The following is a 19,393-nucleotide window of genomic DNA, read 5'->3' as shown; positions in this document are numbered from 1 at the left end:
GAGTCCAGTTTGCATTCCAAAAGCTAAAAGCTACAAGTCATAGAAGGCTGACTTTTCTATGTTGCCCTGGAGTCAGGCTGAGTGTAGAATCATATACAGCACCCTTCAGTGCAATCACCCTCTTATACTTCTTAGTCAGAAGTCTTAAGATACCAGACTGACTCAAGCCCTGTCCTTATTAAATGTATCACTTATTCTTCTTCTGAGGAGTTCAGAGCAGCTTACATCTGGCTCCCAGGAGGTCACCTATTACCCAGGCAACTCAAAGGGCCAGAACTGCTCAGCTTCAGCAGTGGATCTGAATCACATGCCTCAGACTACTCTTGACTCTGCCTGGAAACAAAGAGTTCTGACTCAGGAGGGAAGCGGGAAGCTTGGGTAGAAGATGCTGCACACGATCATAGGTATAAAACTAGTGTTGAGGAAGAATCAAGGAATCCTCCCATGCTGTGAGGGTTTCAAGGCTTCTCTGGCTTTACCTGACCCCCAAAAGCAATAAGGGGAAATGGCTCTAAGAGAAAAAGAGCAGTGATTCATTCACCCTGCCCTGTTCAGGGCTCGCAACTACAACTTATTGAACCTCTCCCCAAAACGCTCGTTCTTCCCCAGCCAGTTTAATAAACTACAGTGGTACTTCAGGTTAAGTACTTAATTTGTTCTGGAGGTCTGTTCTTAACCTGAAACTGTTCTTAACCTGAAGCACCACTTTAGCTAATGGGGTCTCCTGGTGCTGCTGTTGCACCGCCGGAGCACGATTTCTGTTCTCATACTGAAGCAAAGTTCTTAACCCAAGGTACTATTTCTGGGTTAGCAGAGTCAGTAACCTGAAGCGTATGTAACCTGAAGCATATGTAACCCGAGGTACCACTGTACATTTATATCCTATGCCAGAATCCCCTGTTGTAAGAAAACACACTGCAGGATCTGTCGAAAAGCCCATCTAGTTCAGCATTTTGTTCTCACAGTGGCCAGTCAGAAGCTTACAAAAAGCCCACTATCAGGGCACAAGCATAAGATCACTCCTAACGCAAAGACAGAGGATCTATCTAACTCTAGTTGTTGTTGGGCTCCAACTCCCACCATCCCTGAACATTGGCTGTGCTGGCAGAAGCTGATGGGAGTTGGAATCCAACAATACCTAGCTGGCCGCATATTCCCAATCCCTGTAGAAGCAGGAAGCCAGAAGATATCTCAGGCGTCCCTGGCTCCTTGCTGTTCCTTACTGCCAACTCCCATGGAATGGATACTGGCTCCACCAAAGGAATGTCTACATGGAGAACAGAAGCCTGTTGGAGGAAGCAGAAGTTCTGGCCAGCTAGAGGAAGAACTTTGTGATAACTATAGCTTGTTTTCAGGCAGAGGGAGCCTATTTATTTGGAGACTGCTGCTGATGGTTGGTGGTTGATAGCTCTGTGGAGGAAAGGACCGTCCAACTGAAATAATAAGGACTTGGGCACTTCATGTTCATGTTTTACAGCTGCTCTGTGTTGCACAGGTTCAAAGTGGTATGTGTTGATAGGAATTTGAAGATTGTTGCCCAGTTCCTTCTCCAAGCTCACCCCCTCCTTTTCTGCACCTAGCTAAATTCACTAATAATGTGAAGTTGTAAGTTAACAGACACAGCTATGCTACTTTCAGCTTCTGCCTTTGTGTGACAGTCTTAGTGTTCTGGTGCACCAGCTCAATATCATGAGTCACAATAAGAAGATAAGACTAAGCCCTTGTAGATCAGGCCAATGGACCATCTAGTCCAGCATCCTGTTCTCACAGTGGCCAACCAGGTGCTCATGGGAAGCCCATAAGCAGGGCCTGATTGCGACAGCACTCTCTACCCTCCTGCACTTCCCAACAACTAGCATTCAGAAACATACTGCCTCCAACAGTGGAGGTAGAACATAGCTATCAGTTGTTATTAATACCCTCCATGAATTTGTCCAGTCCTCTTTTAAAGCCATCCAATTGGTGGCCATCACTGCCTCCTGTGGGAGCAAATTCCATTGTTTAATGATGTGCCTTCTTTTATTTGTCTTGAATCTTCCAACGTTCAGCTTCTTCGGATGTCTACAAGTTCTTGTGTTATGAGAGAGTGAGATGCTTCATTACTAGCAAAATGCTTCATTACTAGCCAGAGAGCAGTTGTGCAAGTTCCCATCCACGTCTGTATAGCAAATCAGCAAATGAGACCCTCCTGGTGGCATGGTGTTGGGGACCAGGAAACAGATTTTTCAATGGCAGCTCCTCTCTTGTCAAACCCCACCTCCTGAAAGAGGTGTGTCTGGCCCCATCTCCCTTTAGTTTTTGGCAGCCACCTTTTCTGGCAGGCCTTTGAAGGAAGAGAGAGACGTGATTGCTGCTGCTATTAGTAATTTCCATTCAGTGATTTGTTGTGTTGCGTGTTTTAAAGGATAGGGTTACTTTTATGGGTTGTATGTGTTTTGTCTGCATATTTTTGTTGTAAGCCACCACCACCCCTAATTTTAACTAATTAGATTTAAATAAGTAAATAGATTAAGCATTAGACATGCTTAAAAAACCTTGATTTCATATGGGCTTGGGCTTGTCGAAGCCATGACTCCCTGTTGGTTTATACTAAACTGACTTTACGAGCCTTTCTTTGGATGAGACTTTAACTTCTGTCATGGGATTATTACCACCATGGTTTAGCCCATAACTGCCAATTTGTGATGCTCTGAGAACTCTCCTGCCTCTCTCTCTCTCTCACACCAGTTAACTTCCTCATCAAGGTGTTAGCAAACCTGAACTTTGCTTAGAATATTTATGGGTGCATCAGAGACACTGCAGGCTTCACCACACCACTTTGCAGGTGGGGAACTTGCGGCCTTCCAGATACTGTTGGAGTCCAACTCCTATCATCCCCAGCCAGCATGGTCAATGGTTAGAGAAGATGGGCGTTGTAGTCTAACCACCATCTGGCGGGCCACAGGCTCCCCACCGCTGCTATAGAAGAAGATACCCAAGAAGCACTTGAAGGTTACAGCATCAAAGCATCTTTTGCAGTCTCATTCAGGCCACAATTCTATAACTACTTACCTAGAGCAAGCCCCACTGAATGCAGTAGAACTTCCTTTTGCACAGACAGAATCTTAATACACCAGGATAGGCAGGATCCTCGTGGTCCCTTCCAACTCTATGATTCTGATAGGGAACAAGTAGCCAGCCAGATGTGTTGCACTCCCAACTCCAGCGGCGACTGGAGTTGTGGTCCCACAACATCTGGAGGGCCACAGGTTGCCCGTCTCTGCACCAGCTCCCTTTATTTGCTGCGATCAGCTGTCTACTGCACAGAATCAATCTCATCCATCCTGCTTGTCAGGCACCCGGCCCCGCCTGCCACCACCACCAAGCCCCACGTCTGGCGAAGATCCACCCACCCCCAGCAAAGGAGGACCCAGCCAGGATCGTCGAAACGATGCCTGCACCGCTTCGTTAAGGGGATCGCATCTCTGACAACAGTCAAGCGCCGATTAGAAGCGATTCTCCACCTCTCGCTTCCCTCCTCCCAGCCCGCTACCTCCAGGAGCGGACTTTTCCAAAAACACCGGAGTGAGGGGGGGGGACCGGAGCCTCAGCCTTTCCCTCCAGCTCTGCTCGGCAGCGCTCGGCTTTTCCAGCAAATCCCCCTTGCCTGCCTTCTAGAACCTTTAAGGGGTAGCTGCTTGGCGCGCTCTCGGGCGCATAAGCCGGGAGGCTTCTCGAGTTGTGATCGCTTCCTCCCCCCCCCCTTCGGTCGTCGCAATGGTGCGTTCTGGTGGAAGGACTCTTAGCGCTCGGACTCTAAGCTCTGCCAGTTTGCTCGCAGCTCGGTAGAGTTGGCGTTAGGCGCTGGCTCGGGAACCCGGCGGTAGCTCGGGCTGCTGCTTCTGGGCTATTACTCTGTCTGTGCTGGTGGCTCTCTCACTCTTTCCTCCTTCCCTGTCTCTCACTCACTCCTTCTTTGACATTTTTACTTCTGAGTATTTTCTTGCTTGGTGAGTATTTCCCCCGCTTCTTCTTCTCTTCCTCCTCCAACTGCTTTCTCCCCTTTTGTTCTTTTCAAATTGACAACATAAGATGAATAATGAATTACTTTTTGGTTGTGGTTTTCTTTTTTTCTTTTTTTAAAAAGAGACACTACCTGTTTTGTTCTTGGTTGTTGTTATTCGTTTGTTTTCCTTGCAGTGTGAGGTCTAGCAGCTGTTTTTACCCTTTTTTGGCTCTCTTTCCTATACCCCCCAGCCCTAAACTATTTTTTCCTTTTGCTTACCCCCCCCCTTCTGTTTTTTCCTTTACAACAATTAGTTCTGGTTTTTGCAACCTTGTCTTATGCACTCCTCTGCTCAAATTAAAAAACACCACCCATTTTCCTTTTTCCCCCTTTCTTCAAATGTTTGCCTAATGTGCGTGGTTTTCTTTCTTTGGTCTTTGAACTTTTAAGTGTTTTCTCCCCCTTTCTTCGTTATTACAAAAAAGGGTATAGTTCTTGTGTCTGCTGAATGATATACCACTTTCTTGGACTTTTTTTGTTTTGTTTTATAAAGGAATTGGACATGCCTGTCAGAAATGAAATCTTTTTTCCTTTTTCTTTTAAAAATGGTTCCTTCCCAATTGGATTTCAAATACGTTTTGTACTACGTCAATACCCTCCACCTGTTTTAAGTCCCACGGAGCGTCTGGAAGGGGCAAAGAGACCAGAGGTGCTACTGTGCCAACAGATAGCCAGGTGCTTGGAAAGGAAAAAAGTTTTCTGAATCTATGAGAACCCAAAGTATAGGTCAAATCCCTTTCTCTATTGGAGAAGCACCAAAATTCATAATAATGGTAATAATAAAGAACAACAGTCCAAATATATGTTGTCAACCCCTCCCCAGCGAAGTGTATTTGATGTCCGTGTGTTGGCTTCTTTATGACATAAATTATATGACCAGTGTTCTGTCTATGGTAACTGACAGGTTTGTTGATGGTTGCATTGCAAATGTTATTTGTAGATCACTGTTGTGCAGGGGGCAGCCGGGCTGGGGGGAATCTCCCTCCTTACTCATTTTTTTAAATGCAATCCATTAAGTTTTCTTCATCGGGGGGAGATTTCCAGATTTGTACTAGAGCATGTCCTGCATGCAGAAGGTCCCAGTTTTAGTTGCTGGCATCTCCAGGCAGGAATGGGAGAGACCTCTGCTTGTAGTCTGTGGATCTGCTGCCAGCCAGTGTAAACAATACTGAGCTAGGTGGATGGATAATTTCCTAAGCTTGGTCTTGTGCCAGTGTGGCTGGAATAGTCTCTGAATGATCTGATCTCTGGGTCACTGTCAGATATGTATATATAAGGGATAACAGTCAAGAGCTAACGTGGCAAGATAAGTTTAACACATGTTTTATCATAAGAACATCAGAAGCCACCTTATACTAGGTCAGATTCCTTGTCCATCTGGCCCAGTATGATCTATTCTGAGGCTGCCCTCCTCCATCACTTGTGACCTGGTCTTTTAAACTGGCAGTACATGTGACTTTCTGCATGCCACACACGTGTTCTTTCACTGAGCTGTTGCCCCTCCACACATCCTGCTATGTTGCTTAGGTTTCTTTCAGCAGGAAACATTTGTGCATACTTAGTACTATTTTAAAAGTGCATTTCAGTACACAAGTGCACTGCAGTTCCCTTTATCCTCAGTCCTCTTTAGAAACCTTCACTGGGTTTCGAGATGGTGCAGCTGAGAGTTAGTGACTTGCCCAAGGCTGTGCAATGAACTGAGCTGGGATTTGAACCTTGCCCTCTCACATCTAAATCAAACGTCGTCGTAGTTACTGCACTGGCCTATCAATGTGGGCATGTCATATTGCTTCCTAGAAACACGCTTCTTACTGATTTCAGCAGTTCGGGGAGATGCATTATATAGGATGGCGAGCAGTCAGATCTGAGCTCTTAAAAAATACAAAACGACTCCACGCTTGTTTTCCCCCCAAAGCAAAATGCCTCCATTCAGTGCTTAGAAACTTTGGCTCCACTGGAAGGTTTGCTGTTGTGAGTAATCTGACATATCTAGAACATTTATTACACCCTTCCGTAAAGGAGCTCAAAAGAATTATTTTAGTCTTGCAACAGCCTTGTGAAGTAGTGAATTTGCCGGGAGCCTTGCACTGAACTTTGCAGGATGTTTGGATCTAGATTTCGCAGTCAGACCCAACACCCCAGCAGTAGCACACTTGATCTTCACTTCAGAATGGAGCACTGTTTAGACATGTAAAGATTACATGAGCTCTGTTTAATACGTCTCTCAACCAGCTGAGCTAGTGCAGCACTGCTGCCCCTTAGAGATGTGAACAATTCAAGGTTGCTATTGAGCTCCCAAACCTTAGTTATTTAGTTACTTACTAAAAACTTTACACAAAATGCCTCAAGGTGACTTAGAAACACACACAAAAGAAACACGTAGAATTTAAAAGCACAATACTTGGAATGCACTACAAGTGATTGGGGGTTGGACTCGATGGCCCTTGTGGTCTCTTCCAACTCTATGATTCTATGATCATACAAATACCTCTCAGTACATTAATCAACACCTCTGCTCCTTCTAGCAACATGATCACCTTTTAATTGACCTTAAATGCTGTCCCATCTTGGCAAAGGCTCCTGTTTCTGCAAGTACTTTTCCTGAATAGGTTGTGATGAAGCATCCTTGGATGTGCATTTGAAAATGTATACTTATCAAACATGCTGTTTCCTAAAGCGACTTTCCTTTTAATGTATGTGCCATTTGAAGTCCCATGAATATGCTGAGAACATCCAGGAAGAGGGTAATATTGCAGGGGTTGGGGGCTGGAGATGAGAAGCAAATTCAGGGCATCGTTGGCATGATCTCTTGAACCAAATAAGCTGTGAAAGGCAGGTGGTGAGCTTATGCATCCATTTCTAAATATGTCAGATTCATCAAGTGTGGCATTGCAATCAGTGTAGAATAAACAGCTCCAGGGACAGGCTTACGTGCTAAAAACCAATTCATTGGAGCTAAATCCCTAAACTTCAGCTTAACTGGTTTGCAGGTTGGGCTGCGTAGAGGATGTTTCGGAATGGTGGCTTTCTGTTTTTAAAGTATTGATTTCACTGTTCTGTTGCATTTACCTTTCTAAGATGAGTTGTGCCTGCTTTTTTGTGGGGACAGTTTCTAAGAACAGGGGTTGGTGTTCCCTCCCCATTTAAAAGAGCATCATGTACAGGACTTTTGTAATAAGACAATGAAATGCAACACCCATCGGGCTCAATCCAATCAAAAGTTTAGCAGTTTTGAGATTTGTTCATTCCAGTGTGGGGAGAGGTAAATACATACAGCAATCAGTAGGTTTTCAATCTTCATAACTGGCTGGAACATGCCCATTGTGGCTGTAGAGAAGCAGGATACACAGAACTAAAATCTTACATGGCAGGGTTTTCTTGCTACTGCTTCATTTTTATTTTTTTAAAAAAAAAGAACTGTGAAGAAAATAACTTCCCTGGCAATGGAGTTCAGGCTGTGTGAGAAAAATCTAGACAACATCACAGTAATGGAGCAAGAGTAGAGCTCTTTAGAGTCTCTTAAAAGCTACCCGCTCTCAATAGTGGCTTGTCAGTGGTATTATTCATATTTATAGATGTTTTTGTTGAAGTGAAAAATCGGGCTTAGTTAGAATGTAAGGCATTGAGGCACATACCTTAGACTAATATTCCTCTGCTGCCCAACTGAACCCCATTGGAGGATATATGTGGGCTCTGACTGTCAAGATAAAAGTTGTAGATGGATTTCAAGGGAACAGCAAAACAAGGAAGGGGGAGCCTTATGAGGACTGTTGCCTTAGAAAAGGCAGATAACAAGGCAGGGGTTGGGGAGGAGTGTTTTATGTTGCATTGTTCTCATGGTCGGGAAGACTTGCCACCAATAGCAAATGCGTCAGAGAGGGGGATGTGCAGGGATGAAAGGGGAAAAAGATGGTAAGATGGAGAGGGAAACACTTGGGTTGGAAGATGAGGGTTAGGGAGAGGAACTAGAGAATGAGAGCTTAGTCACACATTAACACTGAGCACGGATACAAACTGTCTCTACACGTGCACAGGCGTTTCTGTGTACACGTTTATACAGCTCAACCGTTAAGCACACAAGTACAGAGGTCACACTTGTTGAATGTAATGTGTGGGCATCCCTAGACACAACAGAGGATGAGGACATACTCCCATAGTGGAGTGTGGGTGGGTGTATTCATCAGCCAAAACCTTAGCTACAGGCCTTCTGCTTTGCAGAACATGAAGGGAAGACCAGTGTTGTTGATGGAGATCATTTATTTGAAAGGAAAACTGGACAGTTTTAGCTGTTCAGAGAAAGGAGACACAAGTATTGCCAGCAAGGGTGCTTTTAACTGGTCAGTTTGCAAGTGATTCAATAATGGAACCAGAACATTTTGATCTGTATCCCATGATGATTATTGTGTTTGGAAATTCCAGACCATCAACTAAATTGAGACTGTAAGAGGAAATGGCTTATGGGTGTAAAATCACAGTAGCTTCCCTGATAGGCAGAATTTCATTCAACTACAACATGCAAAGAGAGGGTGGGATGGAGAGAGTACCTTATCTGAGATTAAACCTAAACAACTTATCCCTTAGCCCTAGTTAATGGTGACTTTTAAATCCTGATCAAGATGGTATGGAACCATCTTGATTAGCATCAATCATGGATAAGAGACGTGTCAACATATAACCATTAATTTTGCATATATGAGGAGACAGGGAGGAGCGAAGTTTGTAATTCTATGCCTTTTCTTGTTTGCTATTCTTTGGTAGAACTTATTTCATTGGTTCCATCCTTAGTTAAATAGTAAAAGCAAGTTCTATAGGGTTCTTTCAGCAAACACTGTTGGTCACTAAAGTCAAAGGTCCTCATTTCCAAGCTCAAGAAATAAGCTGACATGTGCAGGAGCTTATTCCACAACCTGGAAAGAAACTCAAGAGATGTTTTATTTCAGGCTTAAATACAGGTTGCATGTCCATAGGATGCAGTTTTGTTGGACATGCATTAGAAAATAGTGTGTGGATAGGCTGGGGAGAATATAGTTATGGAAAGAGTGCAATATAAGCAAGCCCAGGAGGGGAGGGGAGAGCAAAGTCTGAAATAATGAGCTGAATAGATGTAACATTCACATATATTGCCACAGCAAATGCTTTCTAAATTCATAAAAATTCGCTAGGCAAAAGTGTCTTGGGTTAATAACGAGCGATTTTCTTCCAAGCCATAAAGCTGTAATGAGGTAGTTAAAATGTAATCCTAAACCTACACTTTTCATACCTATATTTATAGGAGTAGGTTAATCTGTAGAATTCATGCTGATCTGGATAATCTGAATCTAGCTAAATTGTAGAGAGAAGCTTTTAGAGGGATGCTGAAAGGCAACAGGAACAGACTTTTTCCCCCAGACCTGAGATATGTCACTTTTTTATTTTTGCAAAGATGCCTGAGGCTATTGCATTTTAAGAAGACAAAGCTTTTGTTTTCAAGCTGGCCTAGAAAAATGCCAGGGATGAATTCAAAGCAAAGGTTTTCAGAAGTTGTCATCTATGATTAAGTTGATCTCTCTGTTGCATAAGAATACACTGCTGTTGAGTGAGATAGTTTGCTCAAGCTGTTTTCTTCCTTCCATGCATTTAATGCTCTTATGCTTTCAGGTGAATTGTGATATCTAAGGTTTCAAGTCTGAATTATATATTTTAATTAGAAGGTCAGGTTTGTACTTGGTGAAGGCAGCGTTCCCCAGCCTCTGACTCTCTAGATATTTTGGACTACAATTGACAGCAAAACCATGGAGGCTGATGGGAGCTGGAGTCTAAAACATCTGGAAGGCACCAGGCTGCAGAAGGCTATCTTACAGAAACTGCATTCTGGCTGCTTTACAAAAGACTAGATTACAGATGATTGTGGTGAAAGAGATAATGAGTAACTTCTAAGTATTCAGGAGCCTTAATAAATTGAGGAATGTGGATTTACTTTTACACTTGACTGCTTCATGAGCAGGCATGGGTGATACACACTAATTCACATAAGCCAAAACATAAATGGGTTTGTAGAAGGTGTTTTTTCCCATTTATGCAATCTTAAAACTGCTACTTGCTGTAGTCCATTTGTAGTCTACTAAATGATTTGAGTGCCCTCAGACTGTCTTGAAATCACTGTCTTAATCAGCCATGGTAGCATGTAGTGTCATTCATTTTAAAACTGAATCGGAGAAGAGCTGATTCATACCTGCAGAGGCATCATATGATAGCTCATCATCATGTGGCTTCTTATCATCCAGGGACTCTCACTTCAGTGCATCAATCGCCTCCATACAGTGTTTGAGATTCAACAACATGCAATCTCTACTCTGTGATGTTTGTGCTGGGATGGCTGTCTCGTACAAGCAACCTGTCACTTGATGTTGTAGCTGTCAAGTCATGCGCATGTAAGAAGCCACACTTAAAGGTATGGCTTATTAGATTTAAATCTAGTATCTCTGCCTTCTAGAGGAAGGAACTGCCTTTTCCCCTATATAGGAATCATAGTCGATAAGGCTTTTCAAAAACACTAAAACTCCTGCTTAGGTTGACATTAAGCAGCTATGGTTTTGCAGATGGTTACATTTTTGCAGGGCATGTGCAAGTTGTATCTTTAGCTGTTGACCTTGCCTAGCCCTTGGAAACCCTTGAGAAGAGAGAGGCATTCAACTAAATAAGAAGCAGGCCTTCTTACCCTTTGGGATGCCACAGGGCCACAAGTGAAGGCATAATAACAGCTATGATGTCAGGTGTAGGGCAGGCCATACATGTCCTCATGGGCCAAATGGGCAGGTCTTGGGAGCCTGATTAGGCCTGTGGGGTCTGGAGGTTCCACACCTCTAACCTAGGGCATATCATACGGGGCTAAGAAGTTTCTTTTTGTGGCAGAAGTGGAAGATTTGGCCCATTGCTTTTGCTTATTCACACACGGGTTCACACACACGTTAGTACAATAACACACAATAATAATAATAAATGCATTGGAGAAGATCTTTCAAAATAGTCGGTTTGCATAGGTTAAAATGCCAGGATAAACAAAGAAGAATGTGCCTGATGCCTAAGACTAATCCTATCCCTACCTGAGAATAATTCTCATTGCAATCAGTAGGGCAGACCTCTGAGCAGTCATGTTAGAACTGTTCTGTGTGTGCCGTGCCATGCACAAACCAAGCTATAAATTATTGACTTTAAATACATTCTACCAAGTTTGATAGCACAATAGGTTGTCAAGTCTCCCCCTGTGTCATGAGACAGAATGCTTTATATTGAGGATAGGAAACCAGATGTTTCCCAGTGTTCAGGGGTGAGGAGAGTCCAGAAATAGTTGGAGGAGTGCAGGTTCCCCATGGCTCATCTATACCAGAAGCACTTATGCTAGATACCTGTTCTACCCTTTATTGGAAATATGTTGACTCTTCTCTTTGTTTTTAGTAATGACAATTAAAAAGTGCTTAAAATGAAATCTGCATCATACAATGAGCAGCTCGTCCATTGCAATACTGCTCTAGCAGGATTGCTGTTGCTGTTCTTTTGCCTTTGGGAAGGGGGACAAGGTGCATCCTTTGAGCATGACGTTGAATGGCCAGGTGGTCCCCTCAAGACGTTTCAAGTGTTCACCTGGAGTGCTTTGTCACAGATAGTTTTTCTGGGGGGAAACACAAGCTTTATTGCCCATCTCTGCTAGGTGAAGGCATGTCTCCCTGCTGAAAGCGGGTTTTTCAGGCCCTGCTGATCATCAGCTTCTGGAAAGCCCTGTGTCTTTACCCTCAAACAGTTTGCTTTCACCTGGTGTCATGATTCACAGATAGGCAGCCCTACCCACACATGAAAGTAGCTTGTGGGGCTTGAGGGAGATCAGAATCTGGCCTTCCAGTTCCCCACCTCTGTCTTACAGATTGAGACTAGGGGCAGAAGGATTCAGTACAATTCTTGAGCCACGGTGTCCAAACTAACAAGGGGTCCAAATGAGGCTTTGTGTTGTGTGGGTTGTTCCCTCGTCCTCCCCTCTGCTAGTTGAGTTTGGATAATTATGATTTTTCTTTAGAACGGGATGTTAGTGAATGATTGTCAGAATCTTTCTGAGACATAAATTGCTATGGTTCTGTGAAGTTTTGTTCACTGACAGGTGACAGCAGTAATGTCTTAGGTTGTATTCAGACAGTGCTTTATTCTATTTCCCCAGCTTTTCTTTATCTGACAATTATCATGCTTTATGTTACCTTTTACATGACGTAAAAAACCTGGCATTCTGGAAACTTGGCAGAATCTTTTATTATTTATTTATTATTTATATATCACCCTTCTTTTGAAGATCTCAGTGTGGTTTACAGTATAAAAACAAAAATACATGATGTAAAAATAAACGAAACAATAGCTCACTGTCATGTTAATTGCTTTTAGGGGGGAAATCTGTTTGCAACCCCATTAACCTGGAAAACTGCAGTTATGCGCTATAATTTCCCCACTTTCATGGATCATATCACCACTTGTTCATTTGACAAAAACTGGGGTGGTATTCCAGCATACAGTTCTTTCCCGCCATTTTCATGAATGAGTCATTGGGGGAAAGAAGCACACATGTGCATAAATGGTGACAGCATGCCATGCCCAATGATTTATGTTGTTCTATCATGCCATGCCCACTGGTGTAAATGAAATTACCGTAAGCATGACATAGAATCAAGGCGGTAAACGGATCAAAAAGCCGCTGTTCCATAACTCAACAAGTAAGGCAGTGTAAAAGGAATGTTAGAAACTGGGCCAGAAGCACTAGCATTATAGCCAGGAAATCTTTAACACAATAATCCCCATGTCTGACTGCACCCTTGCTGTGGCCTAAATTTTTAACACAGTCATTATACAGGGTCTGCTTTTATTACTTTTGAGAGGCCTGATAACAAGGTTGTTTGAACACAAGGAAAGTCATCATGATCACTTCAGGGGTCTTGGGCTTCAGGACTAACTCTTACTTGCTTTATTTGCTTTTATAGTATATGCTACCATCTCATAAAATATCAGGGCAGTGTACAGCAAGATAAAACACATTAAAAGCAGGTCAGAACAAAGCTGAGGTATAGTTTAGGGGTTTTTTATTGGGGGTGTTGCTGCTATTTTTATATATCTAGATATAGATCTGTCTATAGATATAAATAGGATCTTAGGATTTATGTGTAAATTGTTCTGTTTGGATGTGTACTTTTTGATGTTTTGTTTGTTGCTTATGACTACTTTTGCTATGTTTGCAGTTGTGTGATTTTTTCATATGTTGTAAGCTGCCTTGAGCATGGTTTGACTTTGGAAAGGTGGCATACAAATAATTGATTTAAATCACTGGCTGCACAATAAACTTTTAAACAACGGCATAAGCTTTCTGGCATAAAAAGGTCTTTAAGAGATGCCTAAAAGTCAAAATGGGGGATGCCTGCTGAATCTTTGCTGGAAGAGTATTCCATAGCATGAGGCTGGCAACACCAGTCATCACTCTGTAACACAGAGAGCAACTAACAATGATTCAGTCAGAGGAAGAAAAGCAAATTCTCTGAGATTTACTTAAAGTACGATTGTTGAACACCCAGATCCTGTGGATCTGTGTAACCAGTGAGCTGCCTTGAACTTGCAAGCTTAAAAACTTTGCTACAATTTGCTTCCACTGATTCAGCTGTTCCGGCATCCTGGCTAGAACTATGTTGCTGTACAACAGGTGGAGTTCAGCTAAAGCGAGATCACGTTAATTTTGCACGTAGCAAGTAGAACCAACCTAGCTGTGTCTTTGATAATCAGCAAAGGCCCAATGAGAGGCACATAAACAAGGCATTCTGAGTCCTGCCCTTGGTTTGCCCACATTCAGCTTTTGACATCAGCTTATGCAAAAATCCTGTGCTGCATGTGGCAGATGGGTCATTTGCTGCACTCGTAACATTGCTGGCATGAAATCCAGTAGTGCTGGTACAATTCCAACCCAATACTTATGATGGCACAGCATTGTTGCATTTGATCCTACATACATCTTTATGTGGTCATTATTACTCATTTATCACCATTATGGGCAGAAATCTCAACTTCTTGTACCTTACCAGCCATAGCCTTTTATCCCCTGTCCTTATCTCCATCCAACTTTGCATGTCTCTTTCTGACTGGTTCCCAAATGCCCCATTAGTCTCTTGGCGAAGCGCTTTCACCTAGTTCTTTGCTATCTGTCCCAGATAAGAACATTACTTCATCCTTCCTTGAAATACACAAGTATCTGGCCTTGTTCCGCTGGTCTATCTGAGACATCCATCAAACTATGCTTCCTTAGCTAAGCATTTTATTGCTGAAATCCATAATGTAAGCATATTAGCTATTGAAACCTGGTGCTCATCCATTTCTATATGTGAAGTGTTAGCAAAGCATTTTGTATGCACCTTGGTATGCTCCTGCTTATGTTGTAAGTTCTTATCTCCTGTTAACTATGATATGCTGTTGGTCATGTCCTCATAATTTTGAACCCTCCTGATTTTTCCTTAATACACCAACCACATACCTATATGAATATGCACATGTTATGTTAGTCCTAAGCCTTAAAGGATTCCCAGGAGGAATTTGGCCATCCGGCTGGGCTGGGGGGGACGGGGACTTCCTCACCATTGGCTGCCTATGCATAGGCCAATGTTGGCTGCCTATGTTGGCCAAATGATGGCTGTTCCTTGTTAAGAACACAAGTAGAGCCTACTGGATCAGACCATTGACCCATCTAGGTCAGTATTGTGTTCTCACAGTGGCCTACCAGATTCCTGCAGGAAGCCTACAAGCAGGACTCAAATGCAAGACATATTCTCTTCTTCTGTGGTTTCCAGCAACTGGTATTCAGAAGCATACAGCCTCTGACCATAGAGGCAGAGCATTGCATCATGGCTAGTAACCAATGGTAGCCTTTATTTTCATGTTATCTTGCTCTTTTCATCCACATAGAATATTATGTGACTTCCACATTTTAGAATCCTGATAATCCACCCACTAGGCATTATAGGCCTGCAGGGCCCATTTTTTTGGAACTGTTGATCTGTCAACTCTGTTCTCTAGCCTGAGTGAGGCGACCTGGGAGCCTTTTCATGCAAGGCATATCCTCTTCCACTGAGCCATAGCCCTTCCCATGGACATGAAAGGGAAAAATCACCATCTTGTCCTTTGCCTCAGGCCACACAATGTCTTGGGCCAGCCCCCTGTGTGGTGGATTTTCATCTGTTATCTACCAGCTTTTTGAAAGTTCTGCTGGTTGTGTTGTCCTTTTGTCTGAACACTGACTGAACTGTTAGTGAAGCAACGGGGGTGGGGGTGGGGGTGTAAAGCCATTTGATTGGTAGGATGGGGAAAGAAAGGGAAGCTGAAAGACAAGAGAGCAGGTTTCAAGTTCCATGGCTCATATAAAATTCAGTGCCAGAAACTTAATTGGCATGTGCTGGTGCTGTGGGAGAGTCAAAACTAGCTAGGTTGTGGGACTGCTGCAGCATTCAAATGTTATATCAGGTGGCAATTATGGTTGGTGAGAGACTGACAGGCTCCCCATAGCCAAGGAGGGTATTCAAGCTTTTGCTCATTCTCTCCAAAGGAATACATGGCAGGCCTACACAACATGTGCACAAAAAGGCAGATCTCATTGTTAATAAGCATTTGCTTTCCCTTCTCCCATAGGAGGCCGTGGGGGAGGGGTTCAGCCCCCACAATAAAATATTTGAGGGGGGCTGGACCCTAACAAAGTTGATGGGCATTCCCATTCAAATGGTGTGTGCGCACAGCACCACGTGATTGATTATGCAGAGCAGGGCTTACTTGGGCCCCCACAATATTTTATTCAAGTTGGCACCCTTCCTTCTCCAAATGGTGGGATGTTAGAAGCAAACTTTGCACACTAAGCATTAGAAATACGGAGCATTTTTGTCAGCATGTTTGTTTATTACAGGATGAAGATAACAACAGGGAATTTGGCAACATCATTCATCAAAAGTGGTGTATACCCTCCCTGCCCCTGCAAATGTAGGCTCCAAAAATCCAATAATTTCATAGCAAGCTACCTTATACTGAGGCCACTACAATTCCCGGAGTGGTTTATCGATGAATCTCTCTTCACAGGAAATCTGGGAATTGTAGCTCTGGTAGGGAAATAGAGGTCTCTAAATGAATGGTGTGCATGTGGCCTGGGCCAAAACTACTGAATCATTTTGCTAAGGATTATGTACACTAATGACAGTGGCCCTCCAAGGTTTCAGATCAGGGTTTCTTCCAGCCCTACCTAGAGACTGAATTTGGGAATTTTTTGCATGCACAGCGCGTGCTCTACTATTCAACTATTGTTTATTCATTGTTTGCCTATTTTACATTTATAAACCACCCTTCATCTCCAAAGGAAGCCCAGGATGGTTCACAATAATAAATTTACGTAAAAACCATTTGGAACAACATGATAATAGAATGCAGACAGACATTGAAATAGATGCAGTATGGTTCCCCGTCTCCACCGCAAAGGAAAGAAATCCTAAAGTTAGCAGATAAACCTTGTGGCTAGAATGTACTATCTGAGACCATGACCTTATGCAAAGTTTTCTAATTTTGCAGAGCTTCGCTTATAACATTTCTGCTGGCAAAGTTAAGGCTACCTCCTGCAAGATGGATTTCATATAGCACAGTGTTCATTGTACTTTAGAGATTGATGCTGTACTTTCTAGTGACAGTAGAGAATGGTGATGGTGCCCATATCCCTATCCCTATCATTTTCTGAACAATGCTCTAGCAATGTAAATGGCTCCTTGTTTCTTTGCTTATGTCACTGAAGGATGATAATTTTTCTTGAGGATTCATTGTCACACACATTCCATTATGAGGTATGAGGCTGTAAGGAGCAGCCTGAAACCCTTCAAATGTGTTCTTAAAAAAAAGAAAAACCTTTCCGAAATCTATACATCTATTTTTCTCTTAGCTCCCTATAATAAAGTATCATTATGCTACATTCCATTTGATCAGTTGCTTGAGGAGTTTGGGGTCCAGTTTTACAGACTGGATATCTATGCTTAGAGAAGAGGGAGGATGAGCTTCCTTGTGATCTTGTGAAGGTAGGCATTTCTTGTTCAGATAACAAATACAGAAAACTTAGATCAGAAGTACAAGAGCTGCAAGGCAAAGCAATTCACCTCCCTCTCCACAGTGTTGGAGGGGTTGGGTTTATATGGAGGTGTCCCTTCTCTGGCTGCCAACATTGGTGGGGGAGTCCCTCCAGTGAGGAGCACCCCAATGTACCTGCCCAAATGGCAGACAGACAGAAGCTACCACTGGCAACATTCCCACTAGTGATAGCTAGTGGAAATGTCCCCAACAGGGCATTCAAGGGGCAGGGAGGGGTTGGGCAGAACTGGGCAAGCATAGGATCTGCTGGATCTTGTACTGACCATGCTGAGGCCCACTCCATGCCTCATTACACTGCCACCTTGGAAGCTGGCAAAATAAGCAGTTATTCCTCCCTGTCAAATCACCTTCCACCCAGGCCAGTATAAGTGGGAGGCTGCCCAGTCAAGCCAAGATGCACCATCTGCTGTCTGCCAGGAGTCTGGATTTACCCCTTAAATTGTTCTAGGCTGCATGACTTGCTTTTTATGTTTGCATGTGTACTATTATGCGTAGTGCTCTATTCAGGCTGCTATGTGCCCAACAGGCAAGTCTGATATTAACCATCCCAGTGCTAACCACAGGGTTTTGGTGGATTCCCCCCTCCCCACCCAATCAAAGTTAAGATTCAAAATGTCTCAGCTTGTTGACCTAAGCTCTGCCCCAGAAGGTGGATATAAGGAGAAACCAGTGTAATCTGCATGCTACCTTTTGCAAGAGAGTAAGAGGTAAAACCTGCCCACCTAGCAGTTCAAAAGCACCTCCGGGTGCAAGTAGATAAATAGGGACCGCTTACTGGCGGGAAGGTAAACGGCGTTTCCGTGTGCTGCGCTGGCTCGCCAGAGCAGCGATGTCATGCTGGCCACGTGACCCGGAAGTGTCTTCGGACAGCGCTGGCCCCCGGCCTCTTAAGTGAGATGGGCGCACAACCCTAGAGTCTGTCAAGACTGGCCCGTACGGGCAGGGGTACCTTTACCTTTAAGAGGTAAAACTGCCTAATAATGGTTTGCTTAGTGCAGCTACAGCACTGTAAGCATGAACCATGATTTGCAAATCCACTTCAAGACTGGCATTGAAAACTGATTTGCAGGCTGTCCTTGACCATAGTTTAGGTATTCACCTGTAAAACTTAACCATGGTTAAGAAAAACAAAGTATAGTTAAGGATTATGTCTACATAGAACTCCAGGGGTTGCTATGTGGTTTTCACATGCATGCCCCCTCCCCTTAACCAGAACATAGCCTGCATTGTGGAGAAAATGATATCTCAACGTTTTCTTTGTCAAAATGATCAGAGGGCATTTCTAATTGATCTGTGTATAGAGTGTGTACTTTACACTTCTCAGCTGTTACTTTCTGTATCAACTGAAAGCAAAGACCTGGGAAGGAACAAGTTGAATGGTAAAATTCTACTGAAAGGGCTTCTGCATGAATCTAATATTCTACTGCACAACATCAAATGCACAATCATTGCCACTGCAGTGACATCAAAAGTGATTTTTCTTGTTTAATCTTCAGTGGGAATGAAGGCTTTCTCGCATCCAAGAAAAAGCCGTCCAATCTTTTTAATGTGGTGTAAATAATATCGGCAAGCTGTACGGTGTACTAATAAGCCACAACCAGTGAAGTCTCTTGTGTGAGATGCACCAGCAGAATGGTTATGACTTCGAAATTGAAGAACTTAAGCAGAAGTTAAGCTGAAATCAGGTGTCATATGGGGGTGCAGAGGCAGAGGAAGCTCTGACAACCATCCCCCCCCCTCTGGAAAGCATCCAAAGAAACCAATGTGGCTATATAAGGAGCTTACAGATGAGCTTAAATTTAAGAAGGGCATGTGTAAGAAGTGGGAAAGGGGAAATCACAAAGGAAGAGTGCACAAGGAGCCAAAAGTTGCCGGGAGAAAGTCAGGTGGGCCACCACTGAGAATGAACTCAGGCTTGTGAGAGAGGTTAGAAATAATAAAAAATAATAATAAGTTTCTTCTGCTATGTTCGAAACAAGAGGAAGAACAAGCAGATGGTAGCTCCTCTATGTGCAGAAGATGGAGAAATGCTACTGGGTGACAAAAAAAAAGGCAGAATTGCTCAACACCTACTTTGCCTTTGTCTTCACCCAAAAGGAAAGCAGTGTTCTGGTGATAATAGGGTAAACAATTCAAGGAAGGAGGTTCAGCCCAAGATAGGAAGAAAGGTGGGAATCTAACACCTAGCTA

At 43.3% G+C, this 19,393-nt stretch overlaps 1 protein-coding gene across 3 annotated transcripts in view; it reads left to right on the top strand.

Annotated features, from left to right (window-relative positions):
* Positions 1-3,390: 3,390 nt before the first annotated feature.
* Positions 3,391-19,393, top strand: part of RALY (RALY heterogeneous nuclear ribonucleoprotein) — a 200,844-nt gene continuing 184,841 nt past the window's right edge. The window contains exon 1 of one of the 3 annotated variants that reach the window (XM_083444088.1): positions 3,391-3,759. The gene's annotated coding sequence lies outside the window, so the exon portion shown is untranslated. Of the gene's footprint in view, positions 3,990-19,393 lie in introns of all 3 variants that reach the window. The other 2 variants (XM_083444087.1, XM_083444089.1) reach the window with 2 other exon arrangements.

The sequence above is a fragment of the Podarcis tiliguerta genome (assembly GCF_965153285.1).
Source record: "Podarcis tiliguerta genome assembly, chromosome: 6".
In the NCBI taxonomy this organism is placed as follows: domain Eukaryota; kingdom Metazoa; phylum Chordata; class Lepidosauria; order Squamata; family Lacertidae; genus Podarcis; species Podarcis tiliguerta.
This window is presented reverse-complemented; position numbering and strand designations above follow the sequence as displayed.